Source organism: Centrocercus urophasianus, unplaced genomic scaffold (genome assembly GCF_019232065.1).
Source record: "Centrocercus urophasianus isolate 14NV4802_14NV808 unplaced genomic scaffold, USGS_Curo_1.0 seq_18, whole genome shotgun sequence".
Taxonomy (NCBI): domain Eukaryota; kingdom Metazoa; phylum Chordata; class Aves; order Galliformes; family Phasianidae; genus Centrocercus; species Centrocercus urophasianus.
Genome location: NW_024884733.1, coordinates 5,120,143 through 5,133,827, shown reverse-complemented (window position 1 = coordinate 5,133,827; position 13,685 = coordinate 5,120,143).

Below are 13,685 nucleotides of genomic sequence, written 5' to 3'. Positions count from 1 at the left end.
CGCCTCCTGCTTTTGTTCGGCTCCGGACTCCTCAAACTGGCACGGAGGAGCCCGAGGAGGAGGGACGGAGGCGGGGGGGGGGAGGAGGAGGGAGGAAGGGGCAGCGGCGGCTCTCCGCCCCCCCGGCCCCATTGGCGGCGGCGGCGGGAAGGCCGGCCCCCGCGGGCCGCACCGCCCTCCCGGCGGCCGCCCGTCAATCTCCGGGTTCAGAGGTGGGCCGGGGGCCGCGCCCCGCCCGCGCCTTAAAGCGGCCTCGGCCTGGGGCTGATGGTGAAGAGCGGCGCCGCGGTGCGGTGCTCCGCGGTGTGCTTCTCCTTGCCTCCACCGTCACCCCCGGCTCGCCCCCCATCCCCCCTCATCCCCCCTCATCCCCCCCGCATCCCCCCGCTCCGTGCCTTAAGCAGCTCCTTCCTTCTCACCTCAGCTACCCGCACCTCCTGGCTGTGCTTTCTCTCCTTCTCCGACCCACGAGGTGCCGCCGGCGGGGCCTTGCCGAGCAGCGAATCCGCGCCCTTGTGCCTCCTATGCAGAGGATTGTAAGGCTGGAAAAGACCTCTGAGATCATCGGGCCCGGTGCACTGCCGCACATCAGGTGTGTGGCCAGGGAGCCGTGGAGGCGGCCTCCGCAGAGGTTTGGTGGTTTCACCTCAGCACTGTGGGGAGATGAAGGGCTGTGGTCAGTTAACGGCCCACAGTTCATCCCAAAGATGCTGCTAGGTGGCTGCCAGCGCTCTGCTGCATGAACAGTCCCTTTGCTTTGTCTCCCATCTCCCACGGTGCTGGGATTCGCAGGGCTCGGGAGAAGAAGCCCTGATTTGATCCTTCGAAGGAAGGATGGGGAGAGCCAAGAGTGACAAAGAGAGTGACAAAAGCAGCCCCAGACAGAGAGGAGGGGGCTCACAGGGACCCATTGCCCCAGGGGATGGTGGTGTGGGACCTTTCCCCGAAAAGCCCCATCACAAGCAAACCTGGTGCATGGCATTTATTTTGAATGCACTCAGCACACGTGCTTGCCTCGATGGTCCCACAAGGGATTCTGGACAAAACATACATCTTCCACGCAGGGGAAACTGGTAGTGATCCCAAAGCCATGGAGAGCTCAGTTCAGATCTACGTGTCATGGCACACAAGAGTGAAAGGACTTCTTGAATGCCCATCCGCATTCTCATCGATCTCAGACTGTCCAGTGGCCAAACAGACCTCTGTCAGCATCAGATGATGAACAAGGGCAGCCGTAAAACAAGGCTAGCCTGCTAACCTGTCTTTAAAAAATAGAGGGTAGTTATGGTGTTCACAAAAACTTCCTGCTTGGCAGATGGTTTCATCAGATCTGAGGGCTGCCAAGCTGTTCCTCTCAGCATAAGGGAAGGCCAGGCCCCAGTTCCCGACCTCAGCTCAGGTCAGGGATGAAGCCATCCAGTTTATGGGAAAGATTAAAAAATAAATAAGGCAATTGTTTTCCTTCTGTCCTTCCTTTTTAATGAAACGCTTTCCAATATTTTAAGCAAAACACGGCTTTCCATTTGGAGATTTCCTTTCCAACCATTAAAATGTTTTAAAGTGGTTGAAGGCGAAGCGAGATGTTTTGATTTTTGTCGCTGCGAAACGTTTCACTCAACACATTCTTTTTGTTTCTTGGCTTGCCAAAATTTTTCATCAGCTTTTCACCCAAGACATATCTGTCTTTTTTTTTTTTTTTTTTTTTTGCTTTTTTTGAAAAGGCCAAAAACGAGGAGAAAATATTCAGTATCTCCATGGCTGCACAGGAAATGGAACTTAATCCAAGGAACAAGGAGCCAAGGGACTTCTCTCCGAAGGTCCAACCTTTCAGACACTTAGTCATCTCCTTTACTCGCACACCAAGTCTAGACGTCTCAAAATTTGGCAGGCACTCTCCCATCCCCAGAGGTCAGTACAGCATCTGTTGGGTTTGATCTTGAACAGCTCCAAGGAGAGGAAGCACGGTGGATCAGAATGTGGTGACAGGCCAGTCCGGGGAGGACAGACAGTGGCACTCCAGTGATGTTGGGGCACATGGGCTGTGGTGGCCTGCTGAGCCTTCCCCATTACCCAAGTCACAGCTTGATGCCTCAGCACATCAGGTAGGCATGTGTGGAGATGAGCTGAGTTGCCTTTGGGGCAGAGAGCCCGAGGTGGTCCCCTGAGCCCATGGCAACCCTGTGGTGTGTCACAGGGAGAGGAACCTCACGCTCCAAGCTGCTCCAAAGCAGCTGCTCCAAGGCGGGCAGGCATCCAGCAAGGAGCCTTGGAGGAGCAGTCAGGCATGGCCAGGACTCTCTGCCATCTACCGGAGTCTGTAAAATCCCTCCTGTCAGAGATAACTAATCCTGGGGCCTTTACAACACCTCTCCTGAAAAGCACATTTCATTCTTCTGTCTCCTTCCACTTCCAAGTGCATGAGATTGCAATAGGCATTACCGAAAATATTCCCCTTGGGAGCCGACACCGGACTCCCTTAAAGCCCAAACACCATCACCCCTCCTTCCCCAACACACACGCAGGCGCTATTCTCTATTATCTCTACACCCACTAAATCTTTCTGAAATAAAGAATAAACATTTCCACCACACATAGTATAAGTGTATACGCCGAGCTGCATCGCTTCCTTTCCTCTGCGGTTATTGTAAAGTGGTTTTGTTTCGATGGTGAAGCAGATGGACAGGCTCCAAGTCTGCCGGCCCTGCTCCCTGTCAGTAGGTCTATCTCTGCCTTTGGTTTATCACAGATTCCTGAAGAAAATGTTTATGGGAGCCTCTTGTTTAAAATCTTGGCTCCGTCATGACATAATTCCTATTATTTATTAAATGAAAAACAAGCTGTTGTTAATGCATCATTCCACGGCAAAGCGAAACCCTGGAAAACCGAGGCCAAATGCGAGCAAAGCGTCTCCCCGTCAGCATCCCCAGCACCCGCATCACGAGGGGATGAAAACTGATCTCCTGCCCTGTGGCTCCCTAAATATTGCCATTTCGGTGAGGAGAGCCTCAGTTCCGTGGACTCGTTTGCTCTGGGGTCTGAAGATTGAGACCCTTCCATGCTGGTACCTTTTGTGTTCTTCATGACCAAATCCATTTTCTTCTCTCTCCTGCAATTTTCCTTACTTTCTTCCATGCATAAGCCCAGCATCCCACTGCCCACCACAGCCCTGGCAGTGCAGTGAGCTCTGGGTGGATGGTCTCTCTTGAATTAAACATGGCAGAGTTTAAATTCCTAGCAGGTTCTCAGAAAAGATTCTTAAATTTACTTGGAAATGTTGTGTTGCTTTTTTGGAACTGATTGTTTATTTGTCAGTTTAGTCATTATCCTTCTCCCTTACTCATCTGGCTTTTGATAAGACAGAAAATGTCAAAGGGAAAGGAAATAAATAGGCTCAGAATAATTTCCCCTGGCGAAGGATCCCAGTCCCCAGAAGCTAAGGGAGTTTTCTCATCCATTTTAGCAGAGATGTGACTTCACTCACCATGCCAGGCTAAATCAGCGTTCAAGCTTTTGCCTGGTTCACACATTAGACCTTAGCAAAGGGCTTGGGTTTTTGGAGTCATCTTGATCTGCAGATCGCAAAGCCTTTTCCAAAGGAGCTCAATACGTCTCTTCCCAGTTAAAGGATGGGATTTGCTGGTGTTCAGCTGGGACTGGGAGAGCCAGAAATGGATTCCCAGCCACCTGACTCTAGGCATCACACTCTGCATCACACCAACTTTAACATCCTAATGGTGTATTCTATTAAAATACGTCTACTTTTCATTGTCCATTACCATCTCCTATTCACAGTGTTATTACAAACAACCTTCACACACTACAGCCACAGGGGAGAGGATCAACTTCTGTTCTCATAAAAATGTGCCTAAACTTGCTGTTTGTTGCTTATTCAAATGCAAGTAACAAAACTCTTATCATCAGAAGTTTACCAAAAAGGAAAAACTGCTTTTCCCAATAGCTGACATAAACATGTAAGTGCTACCAAACATATTTACATGTTTGAAATAGATGGTATAATTACAATGAGTTATAGCCAATATTCAGTCTTTCCCCGCTTTAAATGCTACCTTCTGATACAGCACAACACATTCTTTAATTGTGATCACGTGCTTTTTCTTAGAGGCTGCTGCAATTTTTTTCCCCACAAAAATGTCTGTAATTGAAAAGCAAATGGCATTGTTTGAAATAAATTCTCTGCCCTCCCAGATGTAAGCAGGTGACTTACCCTGCGGAATGTCCTATTTCTGAGGCTTTGACATTGTAGCGAGCCATTTGTGAAGTCATTTTGGATGCCATTCCACATCTCAAACCCAAGTTTCAGCGAGGAAATGCAGCTTCTTAAGACTGAAAAATTTCAACGCGGATTTTGAAAACAAGTCAGGTAAAAACTATCAGAGGAAATATCAGCAAAAGCAATCAGATTCCTCCAGTAAAAGCAGGCCTATTCTGGACTCAACAACAACAGTCTTTTTCCCTCTTACAGCCAATACTGATGTTCCTCCAAGGATAGGAAACAGCCCTTAAATTCACTCTTATCGAGTGTGCCTCACATTCTGCACAGTACTTTTTAAAAGAGAAAGCCACATTAGAGGGACAGACATGACTATATTCCACAACTTCTCTGTGAGACCTCACAAGTCAGGCCTTTAAACAAGAGCTCCTCTTCACCTCCAGCACTATGGGCTCGTTTTTCTAGCAAGCCCTTTTCCAGATACTTGGCAAAGCAGGCACACCCCTGGCCTTCGTTTACAGATGGGAAAATGAAGGGGCAAGAAGGGCTTCACCTTTGTGAACCATCAGCAAGAGCTTCTGTTAATCACTCCAAGGTGATCCCAGGATCTGCCTCAAGCACAGTGTGAAAGAAAACCCCTCTGCTCCATGTGAACTACAGGTATCTGGAATGACTTCCTTTGTGCCTCAGAAGCAGATTCAGGGTTTTGGGATGTGTTCCACAATGTCACCTTCCCTCATTTTCTGAGTTCACCCCCAAGCAGAAGTTGCTTTTCCTCTCTGGAGCTTTCTACAGAAGTACAAGGCTGAGAAAGGCTGCAAAAGTACAAGCAGGCTTTGGACAGTAAAACTGGTGGGAATTGTCCCCTCTTGTGCAAAGACCTCCAGCCAAGGGGACACCTGCTGCTCTCCGAGCTGGAGCCTACCTTCCCACACACACCTCAAGCTGGCCATCGGCACCAAGCAGCGAGCAAAGAGGTCACAGAGTGACACTTGGGTCTCTATGGCTGTCAGTAAACCAACAACTCTAATTTGCTGTCTCCCTTTTCGATAAGATCATCCCCTTGGCTTTTCCGTGGCTTCCTCCAGTGGTGTTTTTGACCCAGTGTTCCTGCAGGCTTTCTTATTATCAGCTGTCCCATTCTTTCTATGCAACCGCTGAAATTGGACCTTAGCCTTTCATTTCATTTTCATTTGGCTTCTTCCCCAACTTCCCATATTTCAGCACTTTGCTTATTATCAGTCCGGTCCCTCCTGTACTTTACTCAGCGCCATTCTACTAATTGTTTGGAGCACAGGCACAGCATTCCCTAAAACGGGGTCATTTGCCCTCTCACGCAGCCACTGCCACATATTCAGTGCATTCCCGTGGCTCGCAGAGCAGGAGCAAAACTTCCCCTGCAAAGGTGCCGGTGCCCTTGACTGAGCGGGTCTGAGACAGTGATCGATATAATCACTGATATATGGTCATGTCCCATATTGGTTCTTCACAGCCCATGGAACATGTCCCTTGGCAGGCCCTGAAGGTTGCAGGACAGATAGGTTTCACAACTGGACATCCATTTTCACTGCCGCTTTTGCTTTGCCAGTAACCTTGCTGTACTGCACACCGGCCTGGGAAGCACCACATTACAAGCACACAGAAAGCCAAATCGAAGATATTTCCCTTTAATTCTTGTGAATTCCTCCTAGTTGTTTGGATTCCTGTACAGTCAGCCGGACCAGAGATGCTCACACCATCCTTGCCGACGACCTTGTCTTCCCAGAACATGTCACCGCTGCTTCCCTGTAGCTCCCAGGTCATACAGAGGTGTCAAAGCCACTTGCCTCTCACTTCTGAGAAAGGAGGCAGTGCTGCAGAGATTATAACCACAAATCACAGCAGCAGCTCTCCCGCCTCCAGACCCAACCCAGGTTCACCAAGGACTTCACTTTTCCTGGTCGACTGGGCAGAAAACCCACAAAGCTTAATTTCTTACCACGCTTTCCCAGGAGGAAAAAATCTCACCTAGAACTGCTGTCAAATCGCATATCGTATCTCCCCCCAGAAAGACTTAGGCAGGTTGAGCCTGGAAGAAAGAAAAACTCTCAAAGGCTGCCTGTTTGATAAGGGCACACGGGCAGTCCAGTTGCACCTAGTTAGTGTGGGACACTGGAAGAGGGCTGGCAGGGGGCTGGGGGAGTGCACTGTCCTCTCTAGGAACAGGCAGAGTTGTCCCAAAGGAAAGCCAGAAAGGACAGGCTGTGGTTGCCTCTCAATGAGAGCAAAGCCCTCAGAATAAAATGTGTTTGGAACTTTTGCAGTGAGCTCAAATCCACCAAGCACCGAGATGCAATGGGTGGTCAGTTCATCACCTACTATGAGGGCAAGCCTCAGTCCTGAGCCAAATTCTCCAGATTTGTGGCTTCAGAAGGAGATCCTATTGAATACCAGTTTACTCACAGTGAAGATCTAACTTTCAGATGTTAGGGTCCCTAAATAAGCATTGCATAGGAGCTTGAATTTCAAGAGTAAACCTCACCAGGCTCAAGCTTACCTGGCCTTGAATGAAAGAACTAAAATTCCTTGCGCATTCCAGACTGCTCAGCCCCTTTCTCCAGCTTATTGTTCTTTCCCCAGTGGAACAGTTTATTTCTGGAGCAATACAAGAATTAGGGCAGAGAGAAAGATGCTGGTGGGTTTGAAAGCAAGTCTCAGTTAGGGGCTGGAGCATTGGCTACTTGCATTTGAGCTGGGGTTTGAGAAGCTTTAGGTTGTCACTTCCAGATCACAAGAAAGGAGATGTGCTCCTGGACACATCTGGCCCCTGAGCACTGCCGTGTGGTTGAAGTCAAAGGCACAAGGAGGAAAAGCAAAGGCAGAGTTTTATGAGAATGAACAACATCCCTTCCTTCCATAACAGCACCTCCAACTCTCTGGTTGAGGAAGGATGGAAAATTGGCCAGGCCTGGTTACAAGTAGCACTCTACTTTATTCCTTGACCACAACCATTTAGCAAAGCTTGCTCAGGCTATTTTCATACTCCCCACTGCACCTCCATTGGTTGGGCTGGACTCCATTCAGTCTCAGGGCTTTTTCTATTCTAGAAGCTCAGGTGATACTGGTGACACAAGAATGATGTTACACAACATTTACTCTGTGCTGCTGGAATCAGACTCCAGCCTTAGCTTTTATACTATCTCCCCTCACCACCATACTTAGCTCCAAGTGCTGGATTAACCAAATGCCATCAATTAAATTGCCTCAGAGGAAAGAAAATGCACATTTTTACATTCTGGTCTGGAGCCCTGTTCTCATACTTAATGATGAAAGGACTTCTTTAGGCTGCACAAACCACTCGTGCTAAAAGGCAAACAGTCCTATGTCCTGCTTTTTCCTTTGGAACCTAGTGCAGATGAGAGAGAATTCATAATGCAGAATCAGAGGGGTCCCTTAAAACAAGAAATCAATGTACCCAATCCCTCAGTCTCTCTAGTACTAGATGGATCCTTCACAAGTGTAGTGGGCTAGTCTTGGCTTGATGCTGGAATTGCAGCAGATTTTTAAGCAGCAGAGCTGAAATGGCAAAACTGCAGCAGGATGCAGGAATCCATTCCTGCTGGAGTAAAGATGGGAAGCACGCTCCTGAGCCTCCCCTTCAGGCAAGCGTTTCTGGAGTCAGCATTTCTCCCCACAGGCTTTATCACCCTTCCCCTGTCTGTGCAGCAGTGAGCAGTGTTCTGTTGCTCGCACACATCACACACAGCCCCATTCCAGCCTGTTTGAGGCTCAGCTTCCCAGGCTTTATCATGGGCAAAATGAAATCACCTGGATAGTGTCGCTTTAAAAGCCACGGAAGTGCAGAGAGCAGCACCAGCAGCAGTCAATAGCAATTTCCACTGCTGGGTCGATACCATCTGATGGCTGTGTAGCTGTAAAGATTGTTTCACACACATATCAGGAGGTGGGCAGGGGCAGGAAAAGTGGAATTGGTTTTAATGATTGCAGGATTCAAAGTATGCCTGGCTTTCTCTCCTTCTTCTTTCACAAGAAACACATAGGCACGCACAGTCAGAAATCAAATTTCCAGCCTTTTCAGCTCCCATCACACCAGCTCCCCAGCTGGATTCCTTTCCAGTTTGCTAGGAAAGCTTCTCCCAACCCAAGAAGTGTGGTACATGGAGATGGAGTTGCAGCCCATGCCCGCACCTCAGCAGCTCAGGCCGTTGCCTCCTCAGACACTGAGCTGAGCAGAAGCGCAGAGCTCAGCTCCAAACCCATGGGGCCTCCAGGTGCAGGTAATTGGCACTGGTATTGCTCCGTGGACAGGATCAGGACGTTTTTCTAGGTGCTGGATAGGTAGGCAATTGCAGATGCAATAAAGGGAGAAATTACCAATTTTGCAGAGAAAGTTTGTGAATGGCTCTCAGTTGCTCCTGCAGTAACTGCAAGCCAAGATGAGCCTGCTTTTTTTTTAAAAAAAAAGAACATTCATTTGATCCTTTGTCCTCTAATTCATTAACTTGCTGGCATTAAACACAAACTTATCCCTCCTATGACAGAAGGAAAGTTTCCAAAGCCTTGGAGCCCCCAGCCTCTCCTCACCCTCAGCACCCTGGTACCAGGGGCTTCAGCACTTTGCTCCAGCAACCAAAGCTGTTGCTGCTCTGGATCCAACTTCACCAATAGGTCTTTTTTTTTTTTCCTGGAAAGAAATGCAAGAAGGAAGAAGAAAGACGGAACATTTTGTTTCACTATGTCTAAAGAAGGCATCTTGCTGTGCCAGTTCAAAACACTCTTGGTTCATTTCAGAGGACCTTCTACTTGTCCCAAATGTGTCAGCACCACTGCCCCAACCTCTGACCTCCAGGCCAGTCCACAGCAGATCCTTTTCCACTCTTTCCAAGACCTTACTACCATTTCCCTTCCACATTCTTCTGTTTGCAGCTTTTCTGTCACATGAAGCCTGTGCAGTCACCAGTTCCAGCTCCGGGAATGTCCTGGCCATGTAGGGGTGGCCACCATCTATCACCACCAGCAGACATTGAGGTGGCCAAAGCAGTGGAAGATGAGAAAGCCTAAACCCTGGTGTTCCCAAAATGCATTAGCCCAGCAGAGGGAGATGTACAGATGAAAGAGCCAAAGGAATTTTGGATCCTGCAGGACCCCCACATACACAGGACCCCCTGATCCCCATGATGTCCCAAGTGGGCTGGCAGCTTCATTAATTAGCCACTAAGCCAGCACCCTCACCCCTTTAACTCCCAATAAATCAAAACATCACAAAATTCCTTACGCAATTGAAAAAATCCCTCTGAATATGGTGATTTTTTTGTTTGCCTTTTGAGTGATGCTTTGATGCCTCTGCAAAATCAAGTCCTTGTAATGGTGCGAGTCCAGAGGCTGGGACTTTAAATAAAATCCCATGCGCTGGGAGATGCTCGAGGCAGTGGTAAGCACAGCTCCTGCTTCGCCTGTGCTCAACCCTGCAAAAGGCTGAAAGGGCTCTGTCTGCTCAGCAGTCAGAGGAAATCTTCGTCGTGACTTGAGCCCAGATACCCACAGAGTGAAAATAGCTGAGACTGGCATGATCGTTAGGCTCGCAGGTAAAAGGCACAGTAAGCAGCACAACCCAAAATAAATAGCGGGAGCTGACAACACTGAGTGAGGGAACCTTGAATGGGAAATAAAAGACAATTTTGAGCAGCGAGGGTAGTTAATCACCAGGTCTGGTTACCAAGGGAAATGGCAAATTCATCACCAGCCAGAGGTCGCACACAGAGGCTGGATGTCTTCCAAGAAGAGACGCAGGTTCAGGACCAAGCTTTTGGCTTCAAGAACATCCCTCCGAGGAGAACAGTGCTCTCCATCACAGCCACCATGTGATGCCAAGCGCATGGCTGGGGTCGTGGTGCTGATGAGCCTGCAGCTCCCTTTGGTTGCACCAAGGCTAGGTTTGGGACTGAGCATGGCTCATCTGCAGACACCCAGCCATGTTGGGGGCTGAGTCCTGCAGCCACTGTGGCTAGCAGTGCTACCAGGTTCCCTGCATCGAGGCAGCAGAGTAATGCTCTCTTTTCTTCCTTTTATTCTTTGTGTCTGCTTCTTCCTCCCTCCTCCGCATGAAACCGAGCCCAAAATACACACTGCAGCTTCTGTTTACCCTTTCAGGCAGTCTCAGTGATGCCCAAGATGCTGATTTGATCTGACCTCTCCCATCGCCACCTTACCACCAGCGCAGCTCCCACCCCTCCATAGAAGCAGAAGCAAAAACCCAAGAGCAGAGCAGAGCAAACAGCCTCGACATCCCTGACGTTCTCAAACCCCTCACTCTCCCAACCACATCTGGGAGAAAAGCAAAATGGATTAGGGTTGGATTTGCAGCTTATAATTGCAGACAGAGAGCAGAACGGCAGCAGTACATTGTGGTGCCACGCATGGATGGGATCGCCACACCCCAAAGGGCAGAGCAGTGCTCCCTCCCTTCCCTCTGCCCCAGTCAATATGGCCAATTTAAAGAGGTTTCAGGAGAAAGCAGGTGCCTACAGCTCACGCTGCTTCCCTGACCCTTGTAAATCCAGTCTCTTGAGTGAATGGCTTGTTTGGAGAGAGCCCTCCGTTTGTTTGTCTGGGCTCTAGTGATAATAGCTCTAATTTATCTCTGAGCTGGGCAGGCATGTCTAATGTGTTTGAGTATTTAGAAGCATTACGGAGGTTTCATTTGGTCAATAGTTTCTTGAAATCCTTTTCCACACACAGAGGAGCAGTGCGAAGGAGCAGCTCCTGAGGTCTGCGCACCGCTCAGCAGCCAACCAGACTCCAAAATGGAGGCCCTGTGGTCCTCAGACTCACAGTCCCCAGCCTCAGAAATGAAGTCCAAGCAGCCAACCAGTGACAAGGACCATGACAAGGTGACCTGGAACATGCCACCGTGCCTCTTCCTGCTGAGATCTTTTGCATCATCTGTGCAGCCTCACTTGTGTCCTGGATCCAACCTGATTCAACAGCTTCAGCTTGCAGTCTGCACCAGAAAACATGGCGGTGGTGGGATGAGAATGTTCTCCATGTCCCTCATGCCTGGTTACCACCCAAGCTCCTGCACCATGGTGCTGGGCTGGGGCACACTGGGCACTGTGCAACCCTGGGGCAGTGGACTCGGTTATGGAGGCCCAATGTAATTACTTACTGTGACAGGAGGCCAGGACACCAAGGTTAACACTTTCACTCTCAGAAAAGTACCAGGGGAGAGTGGATGGATGCTGCCAAGCTGCTGGATGTGCCTCCAACTCCTGCAAGGTCCAGCCAGGAGGAACAAGCTCATCATGGAGTTTTTCATAAAGCAAAATAAAAGCAGCTTTCAAGCCTAGGATTTGAGGGACGCAAGCTAATTTCTTGGCTTTGCTTGAAGAAAGCCTTTGCTTGTACAAAGCCTTGAGCATCTCACTTCATCTCCCCATCCCCATGATGCCCTTGGCCATGTTGCAGACCTTACCAGGCTCCTCTGGCACCAGCAAAAGTTTCCCATGGCTGTGCTTTTTTTTTTTTTTTTTTTTTTTTTTTGCGTGGGTTTAAATGGATTGAAATAGTTCTTGTTAAAAATAAGAGCCACCAAATTTAGCCTTCCTTCCCTCCGCCTCCCGTTTCCTGGAGGATCTGCAACAGGCGGCCGGTTGGGAGGGTTTTCCCTGGGAGGTTTTGTCTGTTATTTATAAAGCTTTGATGAAAAACCCCAAAGATAAAGGAAAAAAATGATATCATGCTCCCTGCAGCAACAAGGCACCACGGGCACAGGGCCCACCTCCATTTGGGGTCAGTGCTGCCCTTCCCTCTGCCCTTCCTGCAGCTGCTCTCCAGATCCGTGCTGTCCCCAAGGGATGCAGCACCAAGTGATACAGCTCCCTTCCTTTAGACCTTACCATTTCAGCAGAAAATATCACGACACCCCACCTCTTAGCAGCACTGTGTTGCTACAGCCTGGGCTCAATATCTAAGGCGTGAGCATCGTGCCAAGGTGGGAGCAGTGCAGGGATGCATGTGCACACATTTCTCTCTCTATACCTGTGTGTATGTACTGTGGCACACATGCGATGTGTATTGAGATTAAATATTATGGAGAACAAACATTTAATTTTAAAAGTCATTGTGTGACAACAAGTTAATTATCTATCATATCATCGCTGAAACCCAAACATTTTGAAAGCTAGGAAATAACTAATTAAGATCACCATAAATCTTCCTCTGTCTCAGGAGCCCATTTTCCTAAGAAATAAGGAGAAATACATATTTCATCACAATGCAACATCCTTAACTCTGACCTATAAGATATTAATGAGTAGTTCACACGGTTCCTCGATCTAAACACTTTCTTGCAAAGGTTACCATAAGGCAGCACAGGGTAATTATTCAGTTACACTCCTGGCAACCTGACTTGCAGTAAGCATGTAGACAGATAGTTAGGAGGAAAAAATACATGTAACATTGTGATCTTCTCGCCTAACATGAACTGTGCCACGTCCTTGGATCCATTTTGCTTTGCAGCAGAACAAAGCTTACAGAGGAACATAATTAACTACTACCAGCTGAAGCCTCGCTCCCTCCTCCAGTGTCAGCCATTGCTCTATGGCTGCTCCAAACTGGCCAAACTGGGCTGCTTCTTATACCCAAGCTCCCACCCGCTCCTGGGCTTTCTTTTGACACTCATTTATCTATAGTTTTGGCAGAGAAAATAACTTCATACTGATCCTGGATATTGAAATTCACAGGAAAAATGCACAAAAACTAGGGCAGAACTAGGACGCTATTGACATGCACAACATGACTGAAGATTTGAACAGGGAGGAGATTTCAGATTTTTTCTTTTAATTAGACAGGCAGGTGGAACAACCCTTCAAGCAAGGCTTTGAGCCTTAAGAGGACAAGGGTATTCACACTTAGCATCAGGATTGCAAAGGGAAAAAGATGAGTCGCGAGAGATATTAGCAAAGGAAGACACATCTGGAAATGAAGAAATACAGGAGAGGATAGCTGGCAGGACTCAGGTCAGAGCCTGGGGAGCCTCAGAATAAAACTTTGGGACTGAGAGCTCTCTGCCGAGTGCTGTGTCACCTCCACCTTCTGAGCCAGGGCCGTGATGGGAGCAGAGTGGTGTTTGGGAGGGGATTCAACATCAAAACGTCGTGCTCTGCTCTGGGAGATTCTGACACTGATCAAGCAGCACCGATGTTGTGAAGGCTGTTTGCAAATGAATTTCAGCTAAGGGGAAAAAAAGCCCTTTTTGTGCTGGAATTAAAGCGTCTAGACAGAGTCTTCCTGGTGTAACTGGACCCCTGCATACTGATCATGATACACCTGATAAAACTTCCCCATGGAGACAGGGACTGAAAAACGCTTTGGCAGAAACTCCAGCAAGAGCCATTTTCAAAGTCTTTAATCTCGAGAATTACTTATTCCACATAATGAAGCCTGCATTATGGCC